The sequence below is a fragment of the Giraffa tippelskirchi genome, chromosome 2, assembly GCF_054371585.1.
Source record: "Giraffa tippelskirchi isolate mGirTip1 chromosome 2, T2T-mGirTip1v1.2.pri, whole genome shotgun sequence".
Lineage (NCBI taxonomy): Eukaryota > Metazoa > Chordata > Mammalia > Artiodactyla > Giraffidae > Giraffa > Giraffa tippelskirchi.
The window spans coordinates 150443151-150468848 of NC_137276.1; the positions used below are offsets into that span (position 1 = coordinate 150443151).

The window sequence follows — 25698 nt, forward strand, 5'->3', positions numbered from 1 at the left end:
GCAGCATGCAGACTATGAGAAACAGCCCCCAGGGCCAGCCCTCTAAGCCACTGTAGGTAGAACCACCACGGTGCCGGCAGGTAAGCCTTCGAGGGAACAATGAAAGTGGTGGCTCAGGTGAATGGAGCCTGGCTTCACCTGGATGTCCTGGAACAATTAGAAAACTTCCACCCTAAAATGCTCTCCTTAGGAAAGATAAAGGGACCTCTGTTGTTAAGTGACTACTGTCATGTTCTGAAATGCCGTGTGATGCAAAATTTTCATTTCCTGGACCTGCCATTCCACCTAAATCAGATTTTGCTCAGTACACTTGTTAGTGTCAATCCTGGTGATTGGTGGCTTTTAAGTAAGGAAACTTTCTAATTTTTAAAAACACATTAGCCATGGAATTTATTCTCAGATAAGGCAGAGTGAAGTGGCAGTGTAAACAGAATGACCTAAAGGAAACCAGCTTTTAAACCACACACACACATACACACAGAGGAAAATAAAGAATCTGAAATAATTTCTTTACTCTGTTGGTCATACTTTGGCAAATATGTTTTTGCCTGAATCATGTCTAAAATTACTTCTAACAAAATTTAAATTGCTTATTCCCCTTTGACAGTATGTTTTTTATTATATAGATAATATACAGCTATTGTATTATTGTGAAAGCTTAAATAAATACTTTCCTTCCCACCCCTCTCAGCTCTTTCACTTCACACACAGTCATGCACTCTGTCTTCCCCTCCCTAAAAGGTAAGTGGCGACTGACTGTCAGAAGTTTTCTCTGCACCCTGGTCTTAGTGGTCGTAAAAGGAGGAATAGTAGTACTGAAACTGTGCTCGTGGTGTGTGCTGTACAGCATGTGGGCTAGTTTCAGACAAGGTTGAAAGAAAAAAAAAAAAGAAGTTTTCTCTGTATTTTTTGAATTTCCTTTCACATTTACATACAAATGTAAATTCTTTGGAGATTTTAAAAATAAATATAAATAGAAATATCTCTTTTTGAAACTTGTTTTTGTTTTTAATTTTAAAATGTTTCTTGGAGACTGTTCCAAGTTAGGGCGTATTTGAGTCTGCATAGTATTTCTTAGTGTGGGGTTATTCCAGCTCACCTATTCATTCCTCCATTGATGGACATTGAGGTTGTCTCTTTTTTTTTTTCTATCACAGTTAAACTTCAAAAAAATTTTTTTCCTAGACAAGGGGAATGTATTTCTAGCTGAAATTTCTATTCAGTCAAAGATGCCAATTTTGCTATCCCTTTCAAATTAATTAATTAATAATAAATATGTGACTTTTAATGATTAAATAAATTTCTAGCATATGTTGTTTACCATAGGCTTCCCAGGTGGTGCAGTGGTAAAGAATCTGCCTGCCAATGCAGGGGATGCAAGAGATGTATGTTTCATCCCTGGGTTGGGAAGATCCCCTGGAGCTGGAAATGGCAACCCACTCCAGTGTTCTTGCCTGGAAAATTCCACGGACAGAGGAGCCTGGTGGGCTCCAGTCCATGCGGTTGCAAAGGTTGGACACAACTGATGAACATGTGCACAGAGATTATATACCTACTGTGTGCACAAGGCTTTAGGCAAGACATAAACTTTAGGCAAATCTTAGTAGGAGATAGAATAAATCCCATTTGGAACCTAGGCCTTTTCAGACAACACTTTTAACTAATCTTGCTTTCTTTGTCACCAAAGTGTTCTCTAGAGTAATTAAAGGACATGGGCCTTTGCCATAAAGCTGATGGAGGCTACTTCATTATCACACAGTAATTTTCAGTTTAGGACTTTGCACTACATTTGCACTACAAGTTTGTGATTGACTTTTGGCGACGTGATTTCAAAGGACTGGTGGTTGTTTTTGCCTGGGGATTTCCAGCCTCTAAATATCTAACTATCCCTGATAAACCCTAGGCAGCCCCATCCCGAAAATGCCTAGTGATGCATCTCAGGGCTGGGGGACAGGACTCTGACAGCCCTGCCCCAATGCCCAGCAGACTTTAGGGTGAAGGTGGCAGGCATATCTGCTGGCTTCTCTCCAGGTCAGCCCAAAGTGACAGGACACCAACTCTGGGTGATGAAACTTGCCTGCAACTGGTGAGCAGTAGAGCAGGGACTTGAATTCAGGTACTTTGACACCTGAGCCTGAGGATTTTAGTCACTAGGATGTCCTGCAACTCTCACTACAACATTGCTGTCAGTATAAAAGGGATTCAGAGGGAGTGTTTGCTATGGGCTAGGATTGCCTGTAGGGCTTTCGGGTAGGACCTGGGAATTAAATGATTTAGGTTTGGGCTATGAGGAGGAGGAAGGAAAAGGTGTAAATAAAGATATGGGAAGGGAAAAGCAAAAAACAAAAGTCACAACAACAGTCACAACCATAATAATAGAAATAAATTAACATTACAGCTCATTTTACTCTGGGCTGGGACCTTGCAAACATTTTATTTAATTCTTAATTCTGATGAGATAGGGACTTCCCTGGTGGTCCAGTGGTTAAGAACTCATCCTGCACTCCATGGATGTGAAGAAACTCAAAATGAGACAGATTCTTCTGAAATTTCTTTGTGAAAAGAGGAATTGTGCAGCCAGACCCTAAGCTCTAATATAAATAAATACCAGATAAATAAATAAACTTATAAATAAATCTCTTTCTTAAAAGAGAAAATAATTCAATTTGCAGGGGACAGGGTTGCATTCCTGTTCAGGGAACTAAGATCCCATATGGCACAGAGCAACTAAGCCTGGGAGTAGCAACTACTGAGTCCAGAGACCATAACTAGAGGGTCTGTGTGCTGCATGGAAAGGATCCTATATGATACAACAAAGACCCTGCATACAACAACTCAGACCCAACACAGCCAAATAAATAAACAAATATTTAAAAAATCCTGATGAGATACAATTCCTAGAGGGATGGGATGAGGTGGGAGGTGGGAGGGAGGTTCAAGAGGGAGGAGACATACATATACATATGGCTGATTCATATTGATGTATGGGAGGAACCAACAGGATATTATAAAGCAGTTATACTCCAATTAAAAACAAATTAATTAAGAAAACATTTTATAATGGGGAAATGGAATTTAATGATATTAAGTAAGCTGTCAGAAGCCATGGAGCTGATAAAGAGGTGTAGCTCAGTAAGCGGACTGATGCAGGGACATATTGGATGGGAGGGGGACTCACGGATGGGATGGGTGGGAGGAGTATAGGGACAGTCAGGGGAGAGCCTTGAATGACCATGCCTGTAGGCAATGGGCAATCCTTGAACAAATTTTGAGTATTAGAGTCACATGATGAAAATGGATGTATAGAAAAATTCTTTCACTTTTATTCATTCACTCTTCCCACCTCTGATGAAAGATGGAGACCCCAGGTGCAACGATGGTGGGAGGTGATTGCAAAGGATGAGTTAAAGATAAGAAAGCCTGAACAGTGTGGCCATACGCCTTCCATGCCTGTCTTGGGGGCCCTAAAATAGTCTAATGTATCTTGAATCCATGCTTAGGAACCGCAGGGCTCCGTTGAAAAGAATCTGAGTCCTGAAAGCGGAAGGATCCGGATCCTCATCCTGGCTCTGTCACTCTTCGGCTTTGAGCGAATTTGCCTGTTGAATGACCTGTCTGTGGGATCCTGACAGGGAGAGCAGAAACCTGGTCTCTCTATGACTGACTGACTCATGGGTGCTGTAAGCATCTTTTGAATAACAGGTGAATGGATTTTTCTAAGGCTTCCTCTCCATCTACACAATGAGGATCATGAAACCTGTTTCATAAAGTCCTGCCTCCTGTAAACCAAGGACTTGAAAACACTTCAGGCCTACACTGGAGAAAGAGGCCAGTGTTTTTGCTGCCATAGTATCCTGCTTTTCTGTGAGTTTTGCCACTGGGAAAGGATAATAATTCCTTGTTTGTTGTTTCAAAAGGTAATTTTTTTTTCTATTAAAGCAATGTGTTCATTTATAGAGAATTTGGAAAAATTCAGGGAAGTTAAAAATAGAAAATATTAACAGATTTTATAAGATAATGGATATTTGGTATTCCTGTTTTCACCAGTTTTCTTCTAGTCATTTATTTTTTCTCTCCATGTATATTTTATGTAATAAAATTGTGATTATACTAAATATAAAATTTGCTAACCAGTTTTTTTTCAAGTCCTATTTAATTATGTGAACTTCCATAGCCCTTCAGTTCAGTTCAGCCGCTCAGTCATGTCCGACTCTTTGCGACCCCATGGACTGCAGCACACCAGGCCTCCCTGTCCATCACCAACTCCCAGAGTTTACTCAAACTCATGTCCATTGAGTTGGTGATACCATCCAACTATCTCATCCTCTGTCGTCCCCTTCTCCTCCAGCCTTCAATCTTTCCCAGCATCAGGGTCTTTTCCAATGAGTCAGCTCTTTGCATCAGGTGGCCAAAGTATTGGAGTTTCAGCTTCAACATCAGTCCTTCCAAAGAACACTCAGGACTGATCTCCTTTAGGATGGACTGGTTGATCTCCTTGCAGTCCAAGGGACTCTTAAGAGTCTTCTCCAACACCACAATTCAAAAGCATCTATTCTTCGGTGCTCAGCTTTCTTTATACTCAACTCCCACATCCATAGATGACTACCAGAAAAACCATAGCTTTGACTAGATGGACCTTTGTTGGCAAAGGTCTCTGCTTTTTAATATGCTGTCTAGATTGGTCATAACTTTTTTTCCAAGGAGTAAGTGTCTTTTAATTTCATGGCTGCAGTCACCATCAGCAGTGATTTTGGAGGCCCCCAAAATAAAGTCTGACACTGTTTCCACTGTTTCCCCAGCTATTTGCCATGAAGTGATAGGACCAGATGCCATGATCTTAATTTTCTGAATGTTGAGTTTTAAGCCAGCTTTTTCACTCTCCTCTTTCATTTCCATCAAGAGGCTCTTTAGTTCTTCTTCACTTTCTGCCATAAGGGTGGTGTCATCTGCATATCTAAGGTAATTGATATTTCTCCTGGCAATCTTGATTCCAGCTTTTGCTTCATCCAGCCCATCGTTTCTCATGATGTACTCTGCATGTAAGTTAAATAACACCTTAAATAGAATCTAAAAATAGAATTTTGGGAATGCCAGTGTAAAATCTCAAAACAATAACTACCCTTACGTCAGTAAAACTTTTTCCTTATTACTGAACAGTTAGTTTGCAGTTTTTCAGTATTCAAAGGACATGGCAATGAACCATCTCACTAATAGTGCCCTGAGGCTGGTTCCAGGCTGATAATATCAGCCACCCATGCAGCTTTTAAGCCAGAGATTTCTGTCTTCCACCCTGGGGATCCTGAGCAATAGGTTTAAGTGGAAGGAGATAGCTTTTAAGAAATAAAAAAAAAAGGCCCTCTAGGTGATCCTGATGGAGATGACAGACCTCTAATTTTGAGTTTCCTGAGGCCTGGCCTTGTGTATGGCTGGGGTCCCACGCCTGGGTACCTGGCACATAGTGGGTGATCATTCAACATGTTTTAATCCTGATTCCTCTCTCTGTAACACTGTCTCTCGGAAGAAAAATTATTGGGCTAAAATTTTAATTAAAAAAAATCTTGATGGATATGTTTATAGTGCCTTCTTAAGAAATCAATGCACATTTCTTTCTTCATTAAAACAAATAATTTTTCTCAAAAGCAATATAGATCCATAATAGAATAATGATAAAATGCTGATAAATTAAAAAACCCTCCATGCCTCATTCCTTTTTATGACTGAGTAATATTCTGTTGTATATGTATATATATATATATATACCAGGTCTTTGATTGCTATGTTGCTTCCTCTGGCGAAGGGTCCATCCTCTACCTGCTGAACTCTTCTTCCTTTTTGAAAGCCTAGTTCAAGTGGCCTTTCCTCCACAGAACCTTTTCCTCTTTCCCCTTCAATATTTCCAAACTGGCCAGAATTAGTTATTCTCATCTTTGTGCTCCCACAATGTTTTGTTTATACCTCTGTTTTAATACACCTTGGGTTTGTTTTTTGCTTTTTTGACCACACCATGTTGCTTGCCGGATTTTAGTTCCCTGATCAGGAACTGAACCCGGGCCCTGGCAGTGAAAGGGCTGAGTCCTAACCATTGGACCACCAAGGCATTCTTCATCATTGTGCTTTTTCAGTGAAATGCATGTCAAACCATCTGGGCTACTATAACAAAATACCACAGGCTGGGTCACTTGTAAACAACGCACATTCATTTCTCACAGTTTTGGAGGCTGGAAGTCTGAGATCAGGGTGTCACCATGGTTGAGTGAGGGCCTTCTCCCGAGTGACTTCTCATTGTATCCTCACATGGTGGAAGGGAGGAAGGCAGCTCTCTGGGGCTCTTTTTTTTTTTTTTTTTAATAAATTTATTTATTTTAGTTGGGGGCTAATTACATTACAATATTGTAGTGGTTTTTGCCATACACTGACATGAGTCAGCCATGGGTTTACATGTGTTCCCGTTCCTGAACCCCCCTCCCACCTCCCTCTCCATCCCATCTCTCTGGGTCATCCCATTGTCTGGGGCTCTTTTTTAAGGGCACCAATCCCATTCATAAGGGTTCCACCATCATGACCTAATTACCTCTCAAATACCCTACTTCCTAACGCGATCAGCTTAAGGGTTAGAATTCAACATATGAATTTTGGAGGGACACAAGCATTAAATCTATAGCATTGTCCATGGGTCTATCTTCACTGCAAGGTGGAGTTTCCCAAGGGCTGGGGAGGCTTATTATTTACCTTTTCATCCTCAGTGTCTGGTATAATACATGCTGTAGGGTAGGGACTCCTGAACTTTGACATCTTTAGAGACCTTCTATTCAGCATCACCAGCTGTAAATACACTTAACATCTTTTTTGTTCTCCACGGATGCTAAGCTGCATCTGTGATGATACATAGCAAACTCAGGTTGTCCTTTGTGAATGGGCTCGATTGGCTGGGTGGTTCCCAGGCCTCTTCAGCCCATTGTTAAACTCATGAGAAGGCACTGTGGGTGGGGTGGGATGGGAGGCCGATGGAGTACTCAAACTCTCTCTCTCTCCACACTGTTACTAAGCTGAGTGGCTTTCTTCTCACCCCATTGGTCTTCCAAACCCAAATGTATTTAATCACCTACAAGCACCACTTATAAACTGCCCCTAAAAGTAATAATTAGGTGCCACATTTTAATGTGGAGTGATCCATCTTACTATTGTTTCCTCCTCATAGTGACTCTCCCGCTGCTGGTATTGTGACAGCTAAATAAAAAGGCCAGTAATATGTGGGTTTCTGGTTTTTGTTTTTTTACCTTGTGGAAACAAAGACTCCCCTGATGTAATGAGATACTAGGAATCTCAAAAGAGCCAAACAGAATAATATGGATTCTTTTTTTAATATTATTATTATAAAGCCACTGAGAAGGAATTATTCAGCATAATAAATGGGAGACTGGTTATTGTTAGAGCTTATATCCCATCACAGGGGGAGAAACCAAGCTGTTCAAGGCAACCTGTAAGGGGTGGGTGACCACAAATGCACACAGATTGTTAGAGTCAACACTGTCTCCCAATGAAGACAGACATTAAAAAACAACAAAAATGCTAATAAAGATTGGCCAATGCACCTCTTCAACAAAGCTGTCTAGTATTAAAACAAATTTAAAAACACTTTTCTTTACTATGGCTTTCTTTTTCAGCTACTTTAATTTTTTTTATTTTTATATAATTTTAGAGGTTAATGTCCATTTACAGCTATTATAAAATATGTTGGCTATATTGCCCATGTTGTAGAATACATCCTTGAGCCTATTTTATACCCAATAGTTTGTACCTCTTACTCCCCCAGCGCTATGTTGGCCATGCCCACTGGTAACCACTAGTCTGTTCTTTCTATCTGTGAGTCTGCTTCTTTTATGTTAAATTCAGTTTGTTGTATTTTTTAGGTTTCACATATAAGTGATATAATTTATAGTGTTTATATATTTTTGTCTTATTTCACTTAGCATAATGCTCTTCAAGTCCATCTGTGTAGCTGCAAATGACAAAATTTCATTCTTTTTTTATGGCTGAGTAGTTTTCCATTGTGTATTTATATTCATTCTATATATTATTTATCCATTTATCTGTTGATGGACACTTAGGTTGCTTCCATGTCTTAGTTACTGTAAATAGAGCTTCACTGAACATTGGGATGCATGTATCTTTTTGAATTAGTGTTGTTTTCTTTCAGATATATATTGGGTCACATGATAGTTCTAGTTGTGCCAAATTTTTTACAAGTAGCAAATCGCTTATTAAAAAAGTGTTCTGTCAAGTATTGCTCAGTACAATGTGACTTTAGGAACCCTCACTGAAAACCTGTCTACCATAATTTCCAAGGAACTTCATTTCTTGGGAGGTTTGGAATAGGTCAGCACCAAGATTCTAATTCATTGGCCTGAGGGGTACCTTCCCCTCCTCAAAGGGTCCTCCCTGTCCTCTAGGTGGAAAAGCCCTCTTCCTAATTGCCATGGAATGCTCGGGGTTACACAATGAGCCTCTCACCATCTGATTGGCCTGGTGCCTAGGTGCACCATGGGAGAGAATTTGAATGCTCTTGGCAGTTGAAATTGAGACCTCGACAGTTGTAACTGATGGACTGCTAGGGCACTGTTGAGGAATATCACATTCCTGAGAGAAAAATCACCCTAAGTAAGGAGCTTTGCATGATAGATTGGACTGAACTTCAAGAATTGTCACTGAAAAGATTGTGTTTCCAAGGACAGGCCTTTGAACCCACCTGGTCCCTATCCCCTCAGAGGGTTCTGTGCCTTGTGAATGAGAGGATTATGAAATAAAACTGAAAAACATGACAAATCAAATATCATTTGAGGTTCCAGCTGCCTGAGAGAGTTGGGAACTAGTAACAAAAAGTCGCTCAGTCATGTCCGACTCTTTGCAACTCCATGGACTGCAGCACGCCAGGCCTCCCTGCCTATCACCAACTCCCGGAGCTTGCTCAAACTCATGTCTGTCACATCGGTGATGCCATCCAACCATCTCATTCTCTGTCGTCCCCTTCTCCTCTCGCCTTCAATCTTTCCCAGCATCAAGGTCTTTTCCAGTGAGTAGGTTCTTTGCATCAGGTGGCCAAAGTATTGGAGTTTCAGCTTCAACATCAGTCCTTCCAATGAATATTCAGGACTGATTTCCTTTAGGATGGACTGGTTGGATCTCCTTGCAGTCCAAGGGACTCTCAAGAGTCTTCTCCAACACCACAGCTCAAAAGCATTAATTCTTCGGTGCTCAGCTTTCTTTATACTCCAACTCCCACATCCATACATGACTACTGGAAAAACCATAGTTTTGAGTAGACATTTGTTGATAAAGTAATGTCTCTGCTTTTTAATATGCTGTCTAGGTTGGTCATAGCTTTTCTTCCAAGGAGTAAGCATCTTTTAATTTCATGGCTGCAGTCACCATCTGCAGTGATTTGGGAGCCCCCAAAAATAAAGTCCGTCACTGTTTCCATTGTTTCCCCATCTATTTGCCGTGAAGTGATGGAACCAGATGCCATGATCTTAGCTTTCTGAATGTTGAGTTTTAAGCCAACTTGTTCACTCTCCTCTTTCACTTTCATCAAGAGGCTCTTTAGTTCTTCTTCACTTTCCGCCATAAGAGTGGATTTACTTACTTTGATTTTTTCAGTATCTTCTCCATCTTTCTAAATGTTATTACTAGGGATCCTGACTAACTGGAGAGACTCATAATTCACAAGAATGCACTTTACTATCTGAGATGAATACCTTTACTTGGTTCATGTTTGGTTCTTAGTATAGGTACAGAATCCTATAAAATGAAATATACAAAATAATTACAAGGTTAAGAGAATTTTCAGATAGGTGCTCACCTCCACACTAGCCCCACTGGAAAATTAGGATCAATACAAGGTGCACTGGAGAATGGATACTGTAGGCAGGCAAACTCTGTTCTATTCAACCCAGGAGAATTGTTTACTATGCAATGAAAGTAACTTTCCCCCAATGTCATCATTGCCCTTTGGCACCAAGTGAAGGGGTAAGAAGGAGGGAGCCAGGTATGTCACTTGACAGATGTTCTGTTCGCATTCAGCTCATCTGGGTAGCCATGTTGTCCTGTGCTGGCAGTTTATTTTCTCCTGAATTATCCCCATTGGCTCTCAATGCAACATAAACTCACTGTTCTTTGCCAATCTTTCAGTTCCCTTGAAGGAGTAGATGGACAGAAGCCTGCTCCCTACCGCAAGCTCTGACTTAAAACAGTACGCCCCTCTTGGCTATGCTTTTGAATCTGGAGTTTTAGCAACTAAATGCCAGAGATGCTGTTGGTGGATAGTTTTGAATTTTGGCTTCATGCTTGGTCCAAATGTCATTTTTGAAAAGAAAGTAATTCTTTGGTGTTATTATTTATAATACCACTACTACCATTCCAACTCTACCATTCCCTATTAATGATCAGTCCCAAGCTGATACTAGTTTATTAACACCAGTGACACTACCAATATTCAAGTTATGTTCACTTATTTCATATTCTTCTTTCCTTCCTTTCCTCTTCCTTTCTTTTTTTATTTTTTATTTTTACTTTTTTTTTTTTTTTAAACAATCCACAGGAACATCAAAACTGCATTCTCCTGGGCATTTTCCTGTGATCACCCAGAGAGAGAGGAGTACACCTCTATGAGGTCAAGACTTTTTAGGGGTAGGTGTGGTCTGTCAGCTGGATTTCCTGGCCCTGGCTCAACCATAAAGAATCTGTGTCTGCAGGAGAGTGCAGGAGACATGAGTTCAATTCCTGGGTCAGGAAGATCCCCTGAAGTAGGAAATGACAATTTACTACAGTATTCTTGCCTGGGAAATCCCATGGACAGTGGAGCCTGGCAGGCTATAGTCCATGAGGTCACAGAAGTATCAGACATGACTTAGTGACTAAACAAAACCAGCCATAAGAACTGTAGGTGTTAGGAAGATCTTTGCTTTTTTACTCTAGTTGCTCTGTGACCTAACTTTTCACCTCCCCCCCAATTTTACAGCCCTTCAGACTTTTACATCCATTGGCCAAATGTCAGATGTAGAACCTCAGGGACCAGAGAGGAATTAAACCCTTTTATCCCCAGTGCCCCTCTTCTTCAGGGAGACCATCAAAAAAGCCAAGGAATAACTTCAGACTTTATGAAAATCATGGGAATCAAGGACTTTAAGGAGGGTGACTACTGATTTCTCTGGCACTCTTTTTCCTTCAGGACTTTTAGGAGATGGACTGAGTAGTATGTGTGGTTGTGTCTGCCAGGACATAGAGACTACAGCCACAAGCTACAAGCTCTGTAGAGAACCACTGACTGGGGAATTGGTTGTTAAAATATTAAGTGAAACAAGCAGTTGAACATGCAGTGAGTTCACTTACAAAAGTAGGAATACGTGTCGGTAAAAGATCTGGAATAAAATGAAGTATTCACAGCTGCATGTGAAATTATTATTATTATTTTTTTGCAATGTTCACCCTTTTATTTTATTTTATTCTATTTTAATAAATTTATTTATTTTAGTTGGGGGCTAATTACTTTACAATATTGTAGTGGTTTTTGCCATACATTGACATGAATCAGCCATGGGTTTACATGTGTTCCCCATCCTGAACCCCCCTCCCACCTCCCTCCCCATCCCATCCCTCTGGGTCATCCCATTGCCCCAGCCCTGAGCATTTGTCTCATACATCGAACCTGGAATGGTGTTCTGTTTCACATATGATAATATACATGTTTCAATGCTATTCTCCCAGATCGTCCCACCCTCACCTTCTCCCTCAGAGTCCATAAGACTGTTCTATGCATCTGTGTCTCTTATTCTGTCTCACATATAGGGTTATCGTTACCATCTTTCAAATTCCATATATATGCATTAGTATACTGTATTGGTGTTTTTCTTTCTGGCTTACTTCACTCTGTATAATGGGCTCCAGTTTCATCCATCTCAATAGAACCGATTCAAATGTATTTTTTTTTAATGGCTGAGTAATATTCCATTGTGTATATGTACCATAGCTTCCTTATCCATTCGTCTGCTGATGGACATCTAGGTTGCTTCCACGTCCTGGCTATTACAAACAGTGCTGCGATGAACATTGGGGTACATGCGTCTCTTTCAATTCTGGTTTCCTCGGTGTGTATGCCCAGCAGTGGGATTGCTGGGTCATATGGCAGTTCTATTCCCAGTTTTTTAAGGAATCTCCACACTGTTCTCCATAGTGGCTGTACTAGTTTGCATTCCCACCAAAAGTGTAAGAGGGTTCCCTTTTCTCTGCACCCTCTCCAGCATTTATTGCTTGTAGACTTTTGGATAGCAGCCATTCTGACTGGTGTGAAATGGTACCTCATTGTGGTTTTGATTTGCATTTCTCTAATAATGAGTGATGTTGAGCATCTTTTCATGTGTTTGTTAGCCATCTGTATGTCTTCTTTGGAGAAATGTCTGTTTAGTTCTTTGGCCCATTGCATGTGAAATTATAGTTGATAGTTTTCTTCTTTGTTTTTTAACATTTGCCAATCCACAAAGAGCGTGGTAATTTTTATCAACAGAGGGTTAAAGAAAAAGCCTTTAAGAAGAAATTAAGTAGAGGTAGGAATTGTGCTTCTTTCATTTCATCCTTGTGGTTAGTGAATCCTACAGTGGACACCTGGTCTTGCACCTGGGTTGTGATTTATCAGTGTGGAGTCTGGAGACTGCTCTAGCGCTCCTTGGGCAGCAGAAACCAGGATGTCTTGGAGACCTGGAAATGAATCCCTAACTTATGGAGTTCTGGGGCTTGTCATGGTAATCAAGTTAGTTAGCTCTCTTGCTCATATCAGTAACAGGATCATGAAGTTTCAGACCTAGGAGGATCTTGAGGAATCAGCTTTTTTTTTTTTTTCATTTTTGTGGCAGAACCAGGATGAGTGTTCGATAGTAATAATGTCTACCTTTTAGTAATCATGTGTCAGGAATGATACTAAGTATTTTACATAGATTAATCTTTAATCACAGCATCAAAGTAAGTATTATCCCTACCTTGATTTATAGACAAAGAAGCTGAGGCATATAGATTACTCCAAATTATCCAATTAGGGTCCATGGCTGGTTTTGAACTCAAGTTTGTCTGGTTCTAAAATGGGCTCTTACTAGGCACGGTTCTGTCTCTTTATTTCTAGGATGGGCTACCGGCTTCCCAGTCTTAGATCGTTGCCTCTTGTCTCCACATAGAAAACGCAAGGTCTGTTTTAACCTGTGTGGACTGAGCAAATCAACCCCTAAAAGGACATTGCCCTTGCTGTGGTAGCCTGTATGGTCACAATAAAGCTCACTCTGTAGTTTAAAGGTCCATGTTTGCTCTTCTTCAAAGCAGTGTGGCCTCAGGCCTTCAGCCTGAGCTCAGACTTGGCTTTCCTTTACTCACGTACTTCCCTTTCATTGTGAGAGCTCCCATTCACACGTGGTGGCAATGCCCAGCCAGAGTGGGGGTGTGGTGACCAGGAGGTTGTCACCACTGCCCCAGCTGGTAGGAGGGAGCTGGGAGAGAAGTCTCAAGGCTGTTGCACCCTAAGGCTTCTGCCAGTGGTGGCTCAGGCCACCTGCTCCTGACCCCTTCTGTTCTCCGACTGTGGGAAGACTGGACTGACCAAGTCTTTGAGAGAAGAGAGACTTGAGGGCAGAGAAATATCTTTTCTTTTAGAGGAAAGTAAAATAGTCTCAGATCATAAATGGGCTCAACCTGAGAATAAGTTCTCTATTTCACATATGGTAATGTATATGTTTCAGTGTTAGGAGGGATAGGGTGGGGAGGGAGGGAGGAGGGGGTTCAGGATGGAGGGGACACATGTATACCTACGGCCAATTCAAATTGATGTATGGCAAAAACCATCACAATATTGTAATTGTCTTCCAACTATAATAAATAAATTAATTAAAAAGGAACTCCAGTAAGTTCTCTGTTTTTCAGCCTGGCCAGAGGGGTCCTGTAAGCCACAGTCTTCAAACCAAGGGTGATGGTATGTGTTGTAGCAGCTGAAGACTTTTCCAGAGATTAAAACACAATAACATATGAGTAAAACCCCAGCTGCACTAAATATAATTAAACCTTTCTTTGATGATTCAGAAGGCGTTTAGGATACTGTAGTGCCTGGGGGTCACCATTATGCTGATCGTCATCCTTGATGAGGCAGGCAGCTGAATAAAAAGACCAGATTTAAAGTTAAGAGGTCTCACTCCCACTCCGCCTACCTGGGTGGGCTTGGGCAGATGACTTGACTCCTTGAGCTTCACAGTCCCCTCAAAATAAGAGTGGTAGCATTGCATGGTCGTGCTGTCATAGTAGAAATCTTGTGCCCAGAGAATCTTGCTGTCATTGTTATCATTACTACTAAGCTACCAGGATATCAAACTGCTTGCCAATAGAGAAGTGATATTTAGTCAAGGGCCAGTAAAAAACATTTAGTGTTTTTAAACTGTAACAATGGTACATATTTTGAAATGAAAAATGAAAAAGTTACAATATCACAGAAGAGAACTTAACTTATTAAATATAAAAGTCCCCTTCTACCCTCATTGTTTCAGTCTTCCCTGGGGTTCAGCCTAATGTAACTTTGTGTGTGTGTGCATTAGGTTTAAATTACACTGGTCATTATTGTTCTATGTCTTTTTTTAATTTTTTTTGTCACTTAGCATATTTTGGAGATCTTTTAATTCTTTTTTACAGTTGCATATCTATAGCCTTTCATAATATAGATGAGTTTTTTTGTTTGTTTGTTTAACCATTACCCTGTTGATGAACATTAGGTTATTTCTAGTTTTTCTATGGCCAACAATGGGTCAGTTTTCATTCCAATCCCAAAGAAAGGCAATGCCAAAGAATGCTCAAACTACCGCACAATTGCACTCATCTCACATGCTAGTAAAGTAATGCTCAAAATTCTCCAAGCCAGGCTTCAGAAATACGTGAACCGTGAACTTCCAGATATGCAAGCTGGTTTTAGAAAAGGCAGAGGAACCAGAGAGCAAATTGCCAACATCCGATGAATCATCAAAAAAGCAAGAGAGTTCCAGAAAAACATCTATTTCTGCTTCATTGACTATGACAAAGCCTTTGACTGTGTGGATCACAATAAACTGTGGAAAATTCTGAAAGAGATGGGAATACCAGACCATCTGACCTGTCTCTTGAGAAACCTGTATGCAGGTCAGGAAGCAACAGTTAGAACTGGACATGGAACAACAGACTGGTTCCAAATAGGAAAAGGAGTACGTAAAGGCTGTATATTGTCACCCTGCTTATTTAACTTATATGCAGAGTGCATCATGAGACATGCTGGGCTGGAAGAAACACAAGCTGGAATCAAGATTGCCGGGAGAAATATCAATAACCTCAGATATGCAGATGACACCACCCTTATGGCAGAAAGTGAAGAGGAACTAAAGAGCCTCTTGATGAAAGTGAAAGAGGAGAGTGAAAAAGTTGGCTTAAAGCTCAACGTTCAGAAAACTAAGATCATGGCATCTGGTCCCATCACTTCATGGGAAATAGATGGGGAAACAGTGGAAACAGTGTCAGACTTTATTTTTTTGGGCTCCAAAATCACTGCTGATGGTGATTGCAGCCATGAAATTAAAAGACGCTTACTCCTTGGAAGGAAGGTTATGGCCACCCTAGATAGCATATTTAAAAGCAGAGACATTACTTTGCCAACAAAAGTCCATCTAGTCAAGGCTATGGTTTTTCCAGTGGTCACGTATGGATGTGAGAGTTGGACGGAGAAGAAAGCTGAGCACCTCAGAATTGATGCTTTTGAACTGTGGGGTTGGAGAAGACTCTTGAGAGTCCCTTGGACTGCGAGGCGATCCAATCAATCCATCCTAAAGGAGATCAATCCTGGGTGTTCATTGGAAGGACTGATGTTGAAGCTGAAACTCCAATACTTTGGCCACCTCATGTGAAGAGTTGACTCATTGGAAAAGACCCTAATGCTGGGTAGGATTGGGGGCAGAAGGAGAAGCGGATGACAGAGGATGAGATGGTCGGATGGCATCACCGACTCGATGGACATGGGTTTGGGTAGACTCCGGGAGTTGGCGATGGACAGAGAGGCCTGGCGTGCTGCAATTCATGGGGTCGCAAAGAGTCAGACACGACTGAGCGACTGAACTGAACTGAACCGAACTGAACCATTACCCTGTTGATGAACATTAGGTTATTTCTAGTTTTTCTATGGCCAACAATGGGGCAGTGAGCACAAGATGACAAGTTTATGGACCAATTCATTTGTGGCCACCCAGTAATTGTTTATTATCTCAGATTGTTTTAACCCATACTTCCTAAAACATATTCTTGATCTATATGTGCCCCAAAAGAGATAGCGTCAAATACGAATGAAGCAAGTGATCTTTTCTAATGGTTTGGTGATTTCTAAATAAATTTATACACTTGTGCAGTTATCACCACAACCGAGATTTACAGCATTTATGTTACCCCCAAAATTTCCTTTTGTACCTCCCTGAGATATACATCTGCTCCAGCTCTAGAACTGATCTGATTTCTAGCTCTAAAATTTTGCCTTTATCTAGAAATTTCATGTAAATAAAATCACAGTATGTCGCCTTTTGTGTCTGGCGTCTTTCACTTAGCAAACTATTTTTCTGAGGTTCAACTGTGTTGATTGACCTATCAGTTAATACTGAGTAGTGTTCCATTACCCATAGATGTACTCATTTTGTTTGTTCATTTGAACTGTTTCCAGCTGGAAGCTATTTTCAGTATTTGCCTGTCACAAATAATGATACTATGAATATTTGCATGTAAGTTTTTATAGGGACATACATTTTTATTTCTCTTGGATAAATACCTATGAGTGGAATCATTGGGTCTTATGATAGGTATATGTCTAACTTGAAAAAAAAACTGCCAAGTTATTCCTCAAAGTGCTTATTTCATTTTACATTTCTACCAGCAATATATGAGGGTTCCTGTTTCTCCACCTCCTCGTTAACACTTGGTATTGTCAGTCTTGTTTATTATAGCTCGTCTAATGGTAGTACAGTGGTCGCACAGTGTCATTTTTAAGTTGCATTTGCCTAATAATTAATGATGCTGGGCACAACTAATGATGTTGGGCACAGTAAAGCCATTCTTATATGTTCCATGGTAAAATGTTTAATGAAATCTTTTGTCCATTTTTTTTAAAAGCCAGGCCATTTGCTTTTTATTATTGCAAACTTTTATAGATTCTGACTATAAACCATATATATATTTATATATGATATGATTTACAAATATTTTCTCCCAATCTGTGACTTATCTTTTCATGGTTTTTAGTTGTAACTTTTTCTCTAGATGTGACTTTTGAAGAACAAAAGTATTTAATGTTGAAGAAGCCTAAATTAGTCAACTTTTTCTACTGTGGATTATGCTTTGGGTGTCATATCTAAGATATCTTTGCTTAACTCCCACTCACAAAGATTTTATCTTCTGTTTTCTTCTAGAAGTTTGGTGGAAAAAAAAGCAAGGTGATTTTATAAGCTATTTAAAAGATAAGATGAAGCTAATGTTCTATAAGCCCTTCCTAAGGTGAAATCAATGGGTCGATGGAGTTAAGTCTATATAGGGGTCTTTCCTACATTTTCAGGGTAGCTTTCACAGGTTGGTTATATTGTGTACCCACAGAATCAGCTAAGTGTTCCTAATTACTGATCCCTCATAATCTTTTCCCAAGGAGAGAATGAGATCATGCTCATTTAAAGGGATCTGGAAAGGTTTTACTTTGAGGAGGTCATATTTATTTTCTATACCATAAGTAAAATGTTCTTGGTGTGTTATTTCATTTAACAAGTATAAGCCAATATCTCTCAAAAACCAAAGCAGGAAAGGGTCATTTCCTATTACTAATAGTTTTGACATGGGCTTAGTTTCACTTGCTTCTCTTTTTTTCCTGTGCTGTGCTTAGTTGCTCAGTTGTTCCGACTCTTTGCAACCCCATGCACTGTAGCCCGCCAGGGTCCTCTGTCCATGGGAATTCTCCAGGCAAGAACACAGGGGTGGGTTGCCATGCCCTCCTCCGTCTCTTTATTCCTAGTAACTCATTTTATTTCTCTAATAATGAGGCAATTATGTATTAGACATTGAAAAGTTATTTGAACTTATGTGTGTGTGTGTTTGTGTGTACATGTGCACAATCACGGGTTACATTGCTTTTGATTATTGGCAGAACTTATACCTCATTTCTTTCAAACCTTCATTGATCATGGCATATACAGGTCCTCATTTCTTATTTGAAACACTCAAAGTCAAAAGCGGTTTCAAATGTGTAGTTTTTAAACTTTAGAGAGATATTACAATGAATATTCTGAATGAATATATTTTTTCCAGAGTCAAGATGACTAGTATTTCCTAATATGGACATATTCATATTTTGAAATATACTGAATATTTGCAATATGTGAAATAATAAAGCCCATAAGAAGTGTCAATCAGTTCAGATTTTCTACCATTTGAGTTCAGTTCTGGGGGCAAATGAGTTGTAAAACCTTTCCCTTTAGAGCATTTTTGGATCCTGAACTGAGAGTAAGGGCTAGTGGATTCATACTGCCTTTCCTGGGAGCACACTACAAGCTACTCCTTGTGGATTGCTGAGATCCTTAGTCTCAGTTGCCGAGTTCCTTGGTCTCAGTTGATGACTGCTGGCTCTGCATTTGCAATTGCTATGAGTGGCTGTCACATTCCAGGAGACACAGTGAAGCATGGACTTTGGCGAGTCTTAGTGAGGCTTTCAGCTTGAAAGAGTTTTCTAAATGAACATTTTAAAGAGAGATCATTTCCACCATATACAATGCTATGGTTTAGATTGTTTTCTAGGGAGAAGGTGTTTTGCCATTTAAAATCAATATATGCTTTAAAAAAATACTTCCTCATCCTCACTAATTTTAGGCACTAATTCTATCTGCCTCATGGCACAGGCTCTCAGAGGCAGATGCCCAATAAAGATCTGTTATCTAGGGGGCCTGGATTCCTGGCTTGGGGTGAAATTATATCCTATAAAATGGAATTGAATCAAGCTGTGATATATTTGAATCCCATTGAGAGCTAGATTATATGGTCAATGGCAGCTCAGAGGCACGTTTTAATCACTGAGCACTGTGGTGCTGACCTGACGGCACTTGTGGAAACCATTGGCCCATGTTCCTGGGGAAAGAGAGAGCCTCCTTGGTACCTACAACTTCTTTTTTCATGAAAAGTAAGCAGCTTAGCAATTCATCTAATGGCGCTTTATGAAAAAATTACAGAAGTAATACACACTTGTCTTAACATATTTACACAAGTAATTATATAAAAAGATTTCCTAAGCATATAGAATGAAAATGTAAAAGCCCTTCCATGCCACATTCCCATCCCATTCTTGCCACCGTCTTTAAGAGGTTGCCACTGATCATAATTGAGTGTGTGTCGCTCTAGGCCTTTTCCTTTTTAGCCATGTATGGGCACACATGAATACACTTGCACAGTCACATTTAGAAACAAATGGGTTGTACTCTTCTAATTGTCTTGTCACTTGCTTAATCATCTATCAGAGACATCTTTCCATGACACTACTATCCTTTTGATGGCTACAGAGCACTACCAAGAATGTATTTAACTGGTCCCATAGTGAAAAGCATGTAGGCAATCTTTTGTGAGTGAGTGAATGAAGTTGCTCAGTCATGTCTGACTCTTTGCGACCCCATGGACAGTAGCCTACCAGGCTTCTCCGTTCATGGGATTTTCCAGGCAAGAGTACCGGAGTGGGCTGCCATTTCCTTCTCCAGGGGATCTTCCCAACACAGGGATTGAACCAGGGTCTCCTGCATTGCAGACAGATGCTTTACCACCTGAGCCACCAGGGAAGCCCAGGCAATCTTTTGGGGATGTTGCAAACTGTTTTCATGAAATTTCTTATTCGTGTATTTTTGTACACACATATACTTTTATAAAGTAGATGGTTATGGTTCTTGGTTTATCTCCAAGGTCTCCCTCATTGCTTTAAGCCTGAATTTCAGCATTCTCCCCTGTCCGTCTACTGTTTATCTAGAAGTTCACTGGAGCACTGCTTTACCATTGGGCAAAGTTGTCTTTGCTGGACACACGGGTGTCTCTTGAGGGGTGGATGGAGAGGTTCAAAGAGGAGGATTGTTTATGTTACAACTTTTGATACTTCTGATTTTGCCTCCTAGCTTAAAATCATTTAAAAAAATTTCTTCCCAAGTATAGGACAGGTTAGATTAATAGCTTGCCTTCAGCTCTGTAAATTGTTATAAACTATTTGCGGAGCTCTTGATAATGTCTCCTGAAATATAAAATTTTTTGAAGTAAAAAATTTTTTCTCCCACTCATTTCCTCTAGTCACCTCTCACCTCAGTTCAGTTCAGTTCAGTCACTCAGTGGTGTCTGACTCTTTGTGACCCCATGGACTGCAGCACACAGGCCTCCTTGTCCATCACCAACTCCCAGAGTTTACCCAAACTCATGTCCATTGAGTCGGTGATACCATCCAACCATCTCATCCTCTGTCGTCCCTTTCTCCTCCCGCCTTCAATCTTTCCCAGCTTCAGGGTCTTTTAAAATGAGTCAGATCTTTGTATCAGGTGGCCAAAGTATTAGAGTTTCAGCTTCAACACCAGTCCTTCCAATGAATATTCAGGACTGATTTCCTTTAGGATGGGCTGGTTGGATCTCCTTGAAGTCCAAGGGACTCTCAAGAGTCTTCTCCAACACCACAGTTCAAAAGCATCAATTCTTCAGCGCTCAGCTTTCTTTATAGTCCTACTCTCACATCCATACATGACTACCAGAAAAACCGTAGCTTTGACTAGACGGACCTTTGTTGGCAAAGTAATGTCTCTGCTTTTTAATATGCTGTCTAGGTTGGTCAAAATTTTCCTTCCAAGGAGTATGTATCTTACTCCTTGATGCCATGATCTTAGTTTTCTGAATGTTGATCTTTAAGCCAACTTTTTCACTCTCCTCTTTCAATTTCATCGAGAGGCTCTTTAGTTATTCTTCACTTTCTACCATAAGGGTGATGTTGTCTGCATATCTGAGGTTATTGATATTTCTCCCGACAATCTTGATTCCAGCTTGTGCTTCATCCAGCCCAGTATTTCTCATTATGTACTCTGCATATAGGTTAAATAAGCAGGGTGACAATATACAGCCTTGACGTACTCCTTTTCCTATTTGGAACCAGTCTGTTGTTCCATGTCCAGTTCTAACTGTTGCTTCCTAACCTGCATACAGATTTCTCAAGAGGCAGGTCAGGTGGTCTGGTATGCCCAATTCTTTCAGAATTTTCCACAGTTTATTGTGATCCACACAGTCAAAGGCTTTGGCATAGTCAATGAAGCAGAAATAGATGTTTTTCTGGAACTCTCTTGCTTTTTTGATGATTGAACAGATGTTGGCAATTTGATCTCTGGTTCCTCTGCCTTTTCTAAATCCAGCTTGAACATCTAGAAGTTCACGGTTCATGTATTGCTGAAACCTGGCTTGGAGAATTTTGAGCATTACTTTACTAGCATGTGAGATGAGTGCAGTTGTGCGGTTGTTTGAGCATTCTTTGGCATTGCCTCTCTTTGGGATTAGAATGAAAACTGACTTTTTCCAATCCTGTGGCCACTGCTGAGTTTTCCAAATTTGCTGGCACATAGAGTACAGCACTTTCACAGCATCATCTTTTAGGATTTGAAAGAGCTCAACTGGAATTCCATCACTTCCACTAGCTTTGTTCGTAGTGATGCTTTCTAAGGCCCACTTGACTTCACATTCCAGGATGTCTGGCTCTAGCTGATTGATCACCATCATGATTATCTGGGTCATGAATATCTTTTTTGTACAGTTCTTCTGTGTATTCTTGCCACCTCTTCTTAATATCTTCTGCTTCTGTTAGGTCCATACCATTTCTGTCCTTTATTGAGCCCATCTTTGCATGAAATGTTCCCTTGGTATCTCTAATTTTCTTGAAGAGATCTCTAGACTTTCCTATTCTATTGTTTTCCTCTATTTCTTTGCACTGATCACTGAGGAAGGCTTTCTTATCTCTCCTTGCTATTCTTTGGAACTCTGCATTCAAATGGGCATATCTTTCCTTTTCTGCTTTGTTTTCACTTCTCTTCTTTTCAAAGCTGTTTGTAAGGCCTCCTCAGACAGCCATTTTGCTTTTTTGAATTTCTTTTTCTTGGGGATGGTCTTGATCGCTGTTTCTTGTACAATGTCACGAACCTCCATCCCTAGTTCATCAGGCACTCTGTCTATCAGATCTAGTCCCTTAAATCTATTTCACACTTCCACTGTACAATCATAAGGGATTTGATTTAGGTCATATCTGAATTGTCTAGTGGTTTTCCCTACTTTCTTCAATTTAAGTCTGAATTTGGCAATAAGGACTTCATGATCTGAGCCACAGTCAGCTCTTGGTCTTGTTTTTGCTGACTGTATAGAGCTTCTCCGTCTTTGGCTGCAAAGAATATAATCAACCTGATTTCAGTGTTGAGCATCTGGTGATGTCCATGTGTAGTCTTCTCTTGTGTTGTTGGAAGAAGGTGTTTGTTGTGACCAGTGCATTCTCTTGGCAAAACTCTATTAGCCTTTGCCCTGCTTCATTCTGTACTCCAAGGCCAAATTTGCCTGTTACTCCAGGTGTTTCTTGACTTCCTACTTTTGCATTCCAGTCCCCTATAATGAAAAGGACATCTTTTTTGGCTGTTAGTTCTAGAAGACCTTGTAGGTCTTCATAGAACTGTTCAGATTCAGCTTCAGCTTCTTCAGCATTATTGGTGGGGGCATAGACTGGGATTACTGTGATATTAAATGGTTTGCCTTGGAAACAAACAAACAGAGATCATTCTGTCATTTTTGAGATTGCATGCAAGTACTGCATTTCAGACTCTTTTGTTGACTGAGATAGTGACTCCATTTCTTCTGAGGGATTCTTGCCCACAGTAGTAGATATAATGATCATCTGAATTATATTCACCCATTCCAGTCCATTTTAGTTCACTGATTCCTAAAATGTCAACGTTCACTCTTGCCATCTCCTGTTTGACTACTTCCAATTTGCCTTGATTCATGGACCTAACATTCTAGGTTCCTATGCAATATTGCTCTTTACAGCATTGGATCTTGCTTCCATCACCAGTCTCATCCACAACTGGGTGTTGTTTTTGCTTTTGCTCCGTCTCTTCATTCTTTCTGGAGTTATTTCTCCACTGATTTCCAGTAGTGTATTGGGCACCTACCGACCTGAGGAATTCATCTTTCAGTGTCCCATCTTTTTGCCTTTTCATACTGTTCATGGGGTTCTCAAGGCAAGGATACTGAAGTGGTTTACATTCCCTTCTCCAGTGGACCATATTTTGTCAGAACTCTCCAACATGACCCGTCTGTCTTGGGTCACCCTACACGACATAGCTCATAATTTCATTGAGTTAGACAAGGCTGTGGTCCATGTAATCAGATTGGTTAGTTTTCTGTGATTGTGGTTTTCAGTCTACGCTTTGCTGGAGCAGCCATGTAGAGATACCCCACGTCCAAGGTCAGAGAAACCCTAGTAAGATGGTAAGCATTGGAGCAGCTGTGAGGAGATGTCCCACACCCAAGGGCAAAGGAGAAGCTCTGGCAAGATGGTAGGAAGGGTGAATGTCTAGACAGACATTTTATATCAACACAAATTTATTTCAGATTACAGTCAAAGAGAGCGTATAGAGAAACTTAAAAGTTTTTAGTGCTTTAGGCAAGGTCAAAGCAGACTGATTTGTTTAGGAGAAAATCTGTAATCTTGGTCTCATTAGTCTTATGTTCTAAATACTGAGCTTATTAGCCTGGACAAGAGTTCCTGATTGTTCTCAAACCAGCCAACCTTCAGAGCTCTGCCTTAAAATATTTTAGCAGCATTTGAATCTGGTGGGGTTCTGAGGGGTCTGTGATTATGCTGGGGACCTCCCCATGATGGTCCAGAAGTGAGTCAGAGCCAATGACCAGGAGATGGGTGGGGTAGGGGGGCTGAAGCACCAGGAAACCAAGCACAAACACCCCAGGCTCCAGGCAGGTAAGCAATATGTGTCCATGTCCAGATTAGCTTAAACGGTCAAAAGTTGATGGGAAAAATATACTCCCAACATTTAACTCAGCCAGTGAAACAGCTAAGAGAACTCAAGTCCCTCTCAAGCAATAGAACACCTGGATATTTCTGTGTGACCAAAAAACCTTTCAGGTTTTAATAAAGCTTCTAGCTGATTATGTCATAGTGTTAGAAAAATGATCCATAAGAAGAAGTATTGAGTGCAAACAGTGAATGATATTCATGGTTTTCTTTAAGTGAACACTTTGTTATTCCTCTTTCTACATGATGTGATATTTTATTAATTGATGATTTTCCTTAGTTTTTTAGATATACAATGAAAGTTGCTCAATCATGCCTGACTCTTTGCGACCCCATGGTCTGTAGCCCACTAGGTTCCTCTGTTCATGGGTTTTTCCAGGCAAGAATACTGGAGGGGGTTGCCATTTCTTACTCCAGGGGATCTTTCCAGCCCAGGGATCAAACCTGCGTCTCTTGCGTCTTCTGCATTGACAGGCAGGCTCTTTACCGCTAGTGCCACCTGGGAAGCCTGGGCCAGAGTCTAGAAGAGAGAAAAGGGATACTGGAAGTGACCACTCATTTGACACTGGCATGAATTGTGTAGCTTCCTGCAGTAAGTGGGGAGACGTGGTAGGTGCTGTGAGCAAGACTGTGGTCCAGGGACCTGTGTGCCCAGGGGGTGAAGCTTGCTTGATTGTGGGGATCCTGGGGTTGCTGTGGCAACAGAATGAAGATTGAGGACAGGGCGAGAAGGGGTAGGGACACTGCTTAGGAGACCAGAGCCATCATCAGACACCCTCTTTTAACTTCGAATCTCTTTCTTTTGTCCCACTGCCCCCTCACCAGCACTTCTTAGAGGCATGCTCTGGCCCCACAGTCTCCTCTTTTATCCTTCTGGTCACCTCTTAATCTGTTCATGAAGGCTCCCAACACCTCCCATTCCAGGCCCTCAATACAGGGTTTTATTTTTAATATTTTTTCCAATGAAAGGTAGAATACATAGTCTCTGCAGAATATTAAGACAGTATAGGAGGTATTAAAAAGCAAAGAAGATCATTCATAATCCCACCACTCTATTTCAAACACTACTACCATTTTTTATTATCCCCTTCCAGTCCTCTCCATGTATTTTAACTGAGTCGAGAAGAGACCAAATGAGTCATTATAGGCTCTGTTTTTGCACATACAGAGAATTGGCTCCAGCATCTGTCCCCACATTAATCACCAGGGTTGATTTGGCTGATCTAATTGGCTAGACCCTTTCCTCCCTCACTGCTCCCTGGGTGTTTCTCCATATGGAGTAATTTAATTAGACAGAGATAAAATTTCTCATTCATTCATTCAACAAATATTTATTAGTTGTCTGCCACGTGCACTGTGTTAGTTGCTGAAGGATGGAGCAGTGAAGCAGACAGACATTTATCATCTCCTCATATTTGAACAGTGTCATCTACAAAGGGACTTGACTTCCTCCTACAGTAACAGGTACTGCACTCACCTGCTAGATCTTCAGACAAGTTTCAATTCCATTTGTATAACTTTCTCACTTGATAACTCCTCCAACATTAAAATCTCTTCAGAACTGTTAC

At 40.6% G+C, this 25698-nt stretch overlaps 1 long non-coding RNA gene across 1 annotated transcript in view; it reads left to right on the forward strand.

Moving 5' to 3' along the window:
* The first annotated feature begins 8589 nt into the window (after window positions 1–8589).
* LOC145539421 (uncharacterized) overlaps window positions 8590–25698 on the forward strand; it is a 59023-nt gene continuing 41914 nt past the window's right edge. The window contains exons 1-2 of the long non-coding RNA XR_014077783.1: window positions 8590–8658; window positions 10595–10683. This is a non-coding gene — a long non-coding RNA (uncharacterized LOC145539421). The remainder of the gene's footprint in view (window positions 8659–10594; window positions 10684–25698) is intronic.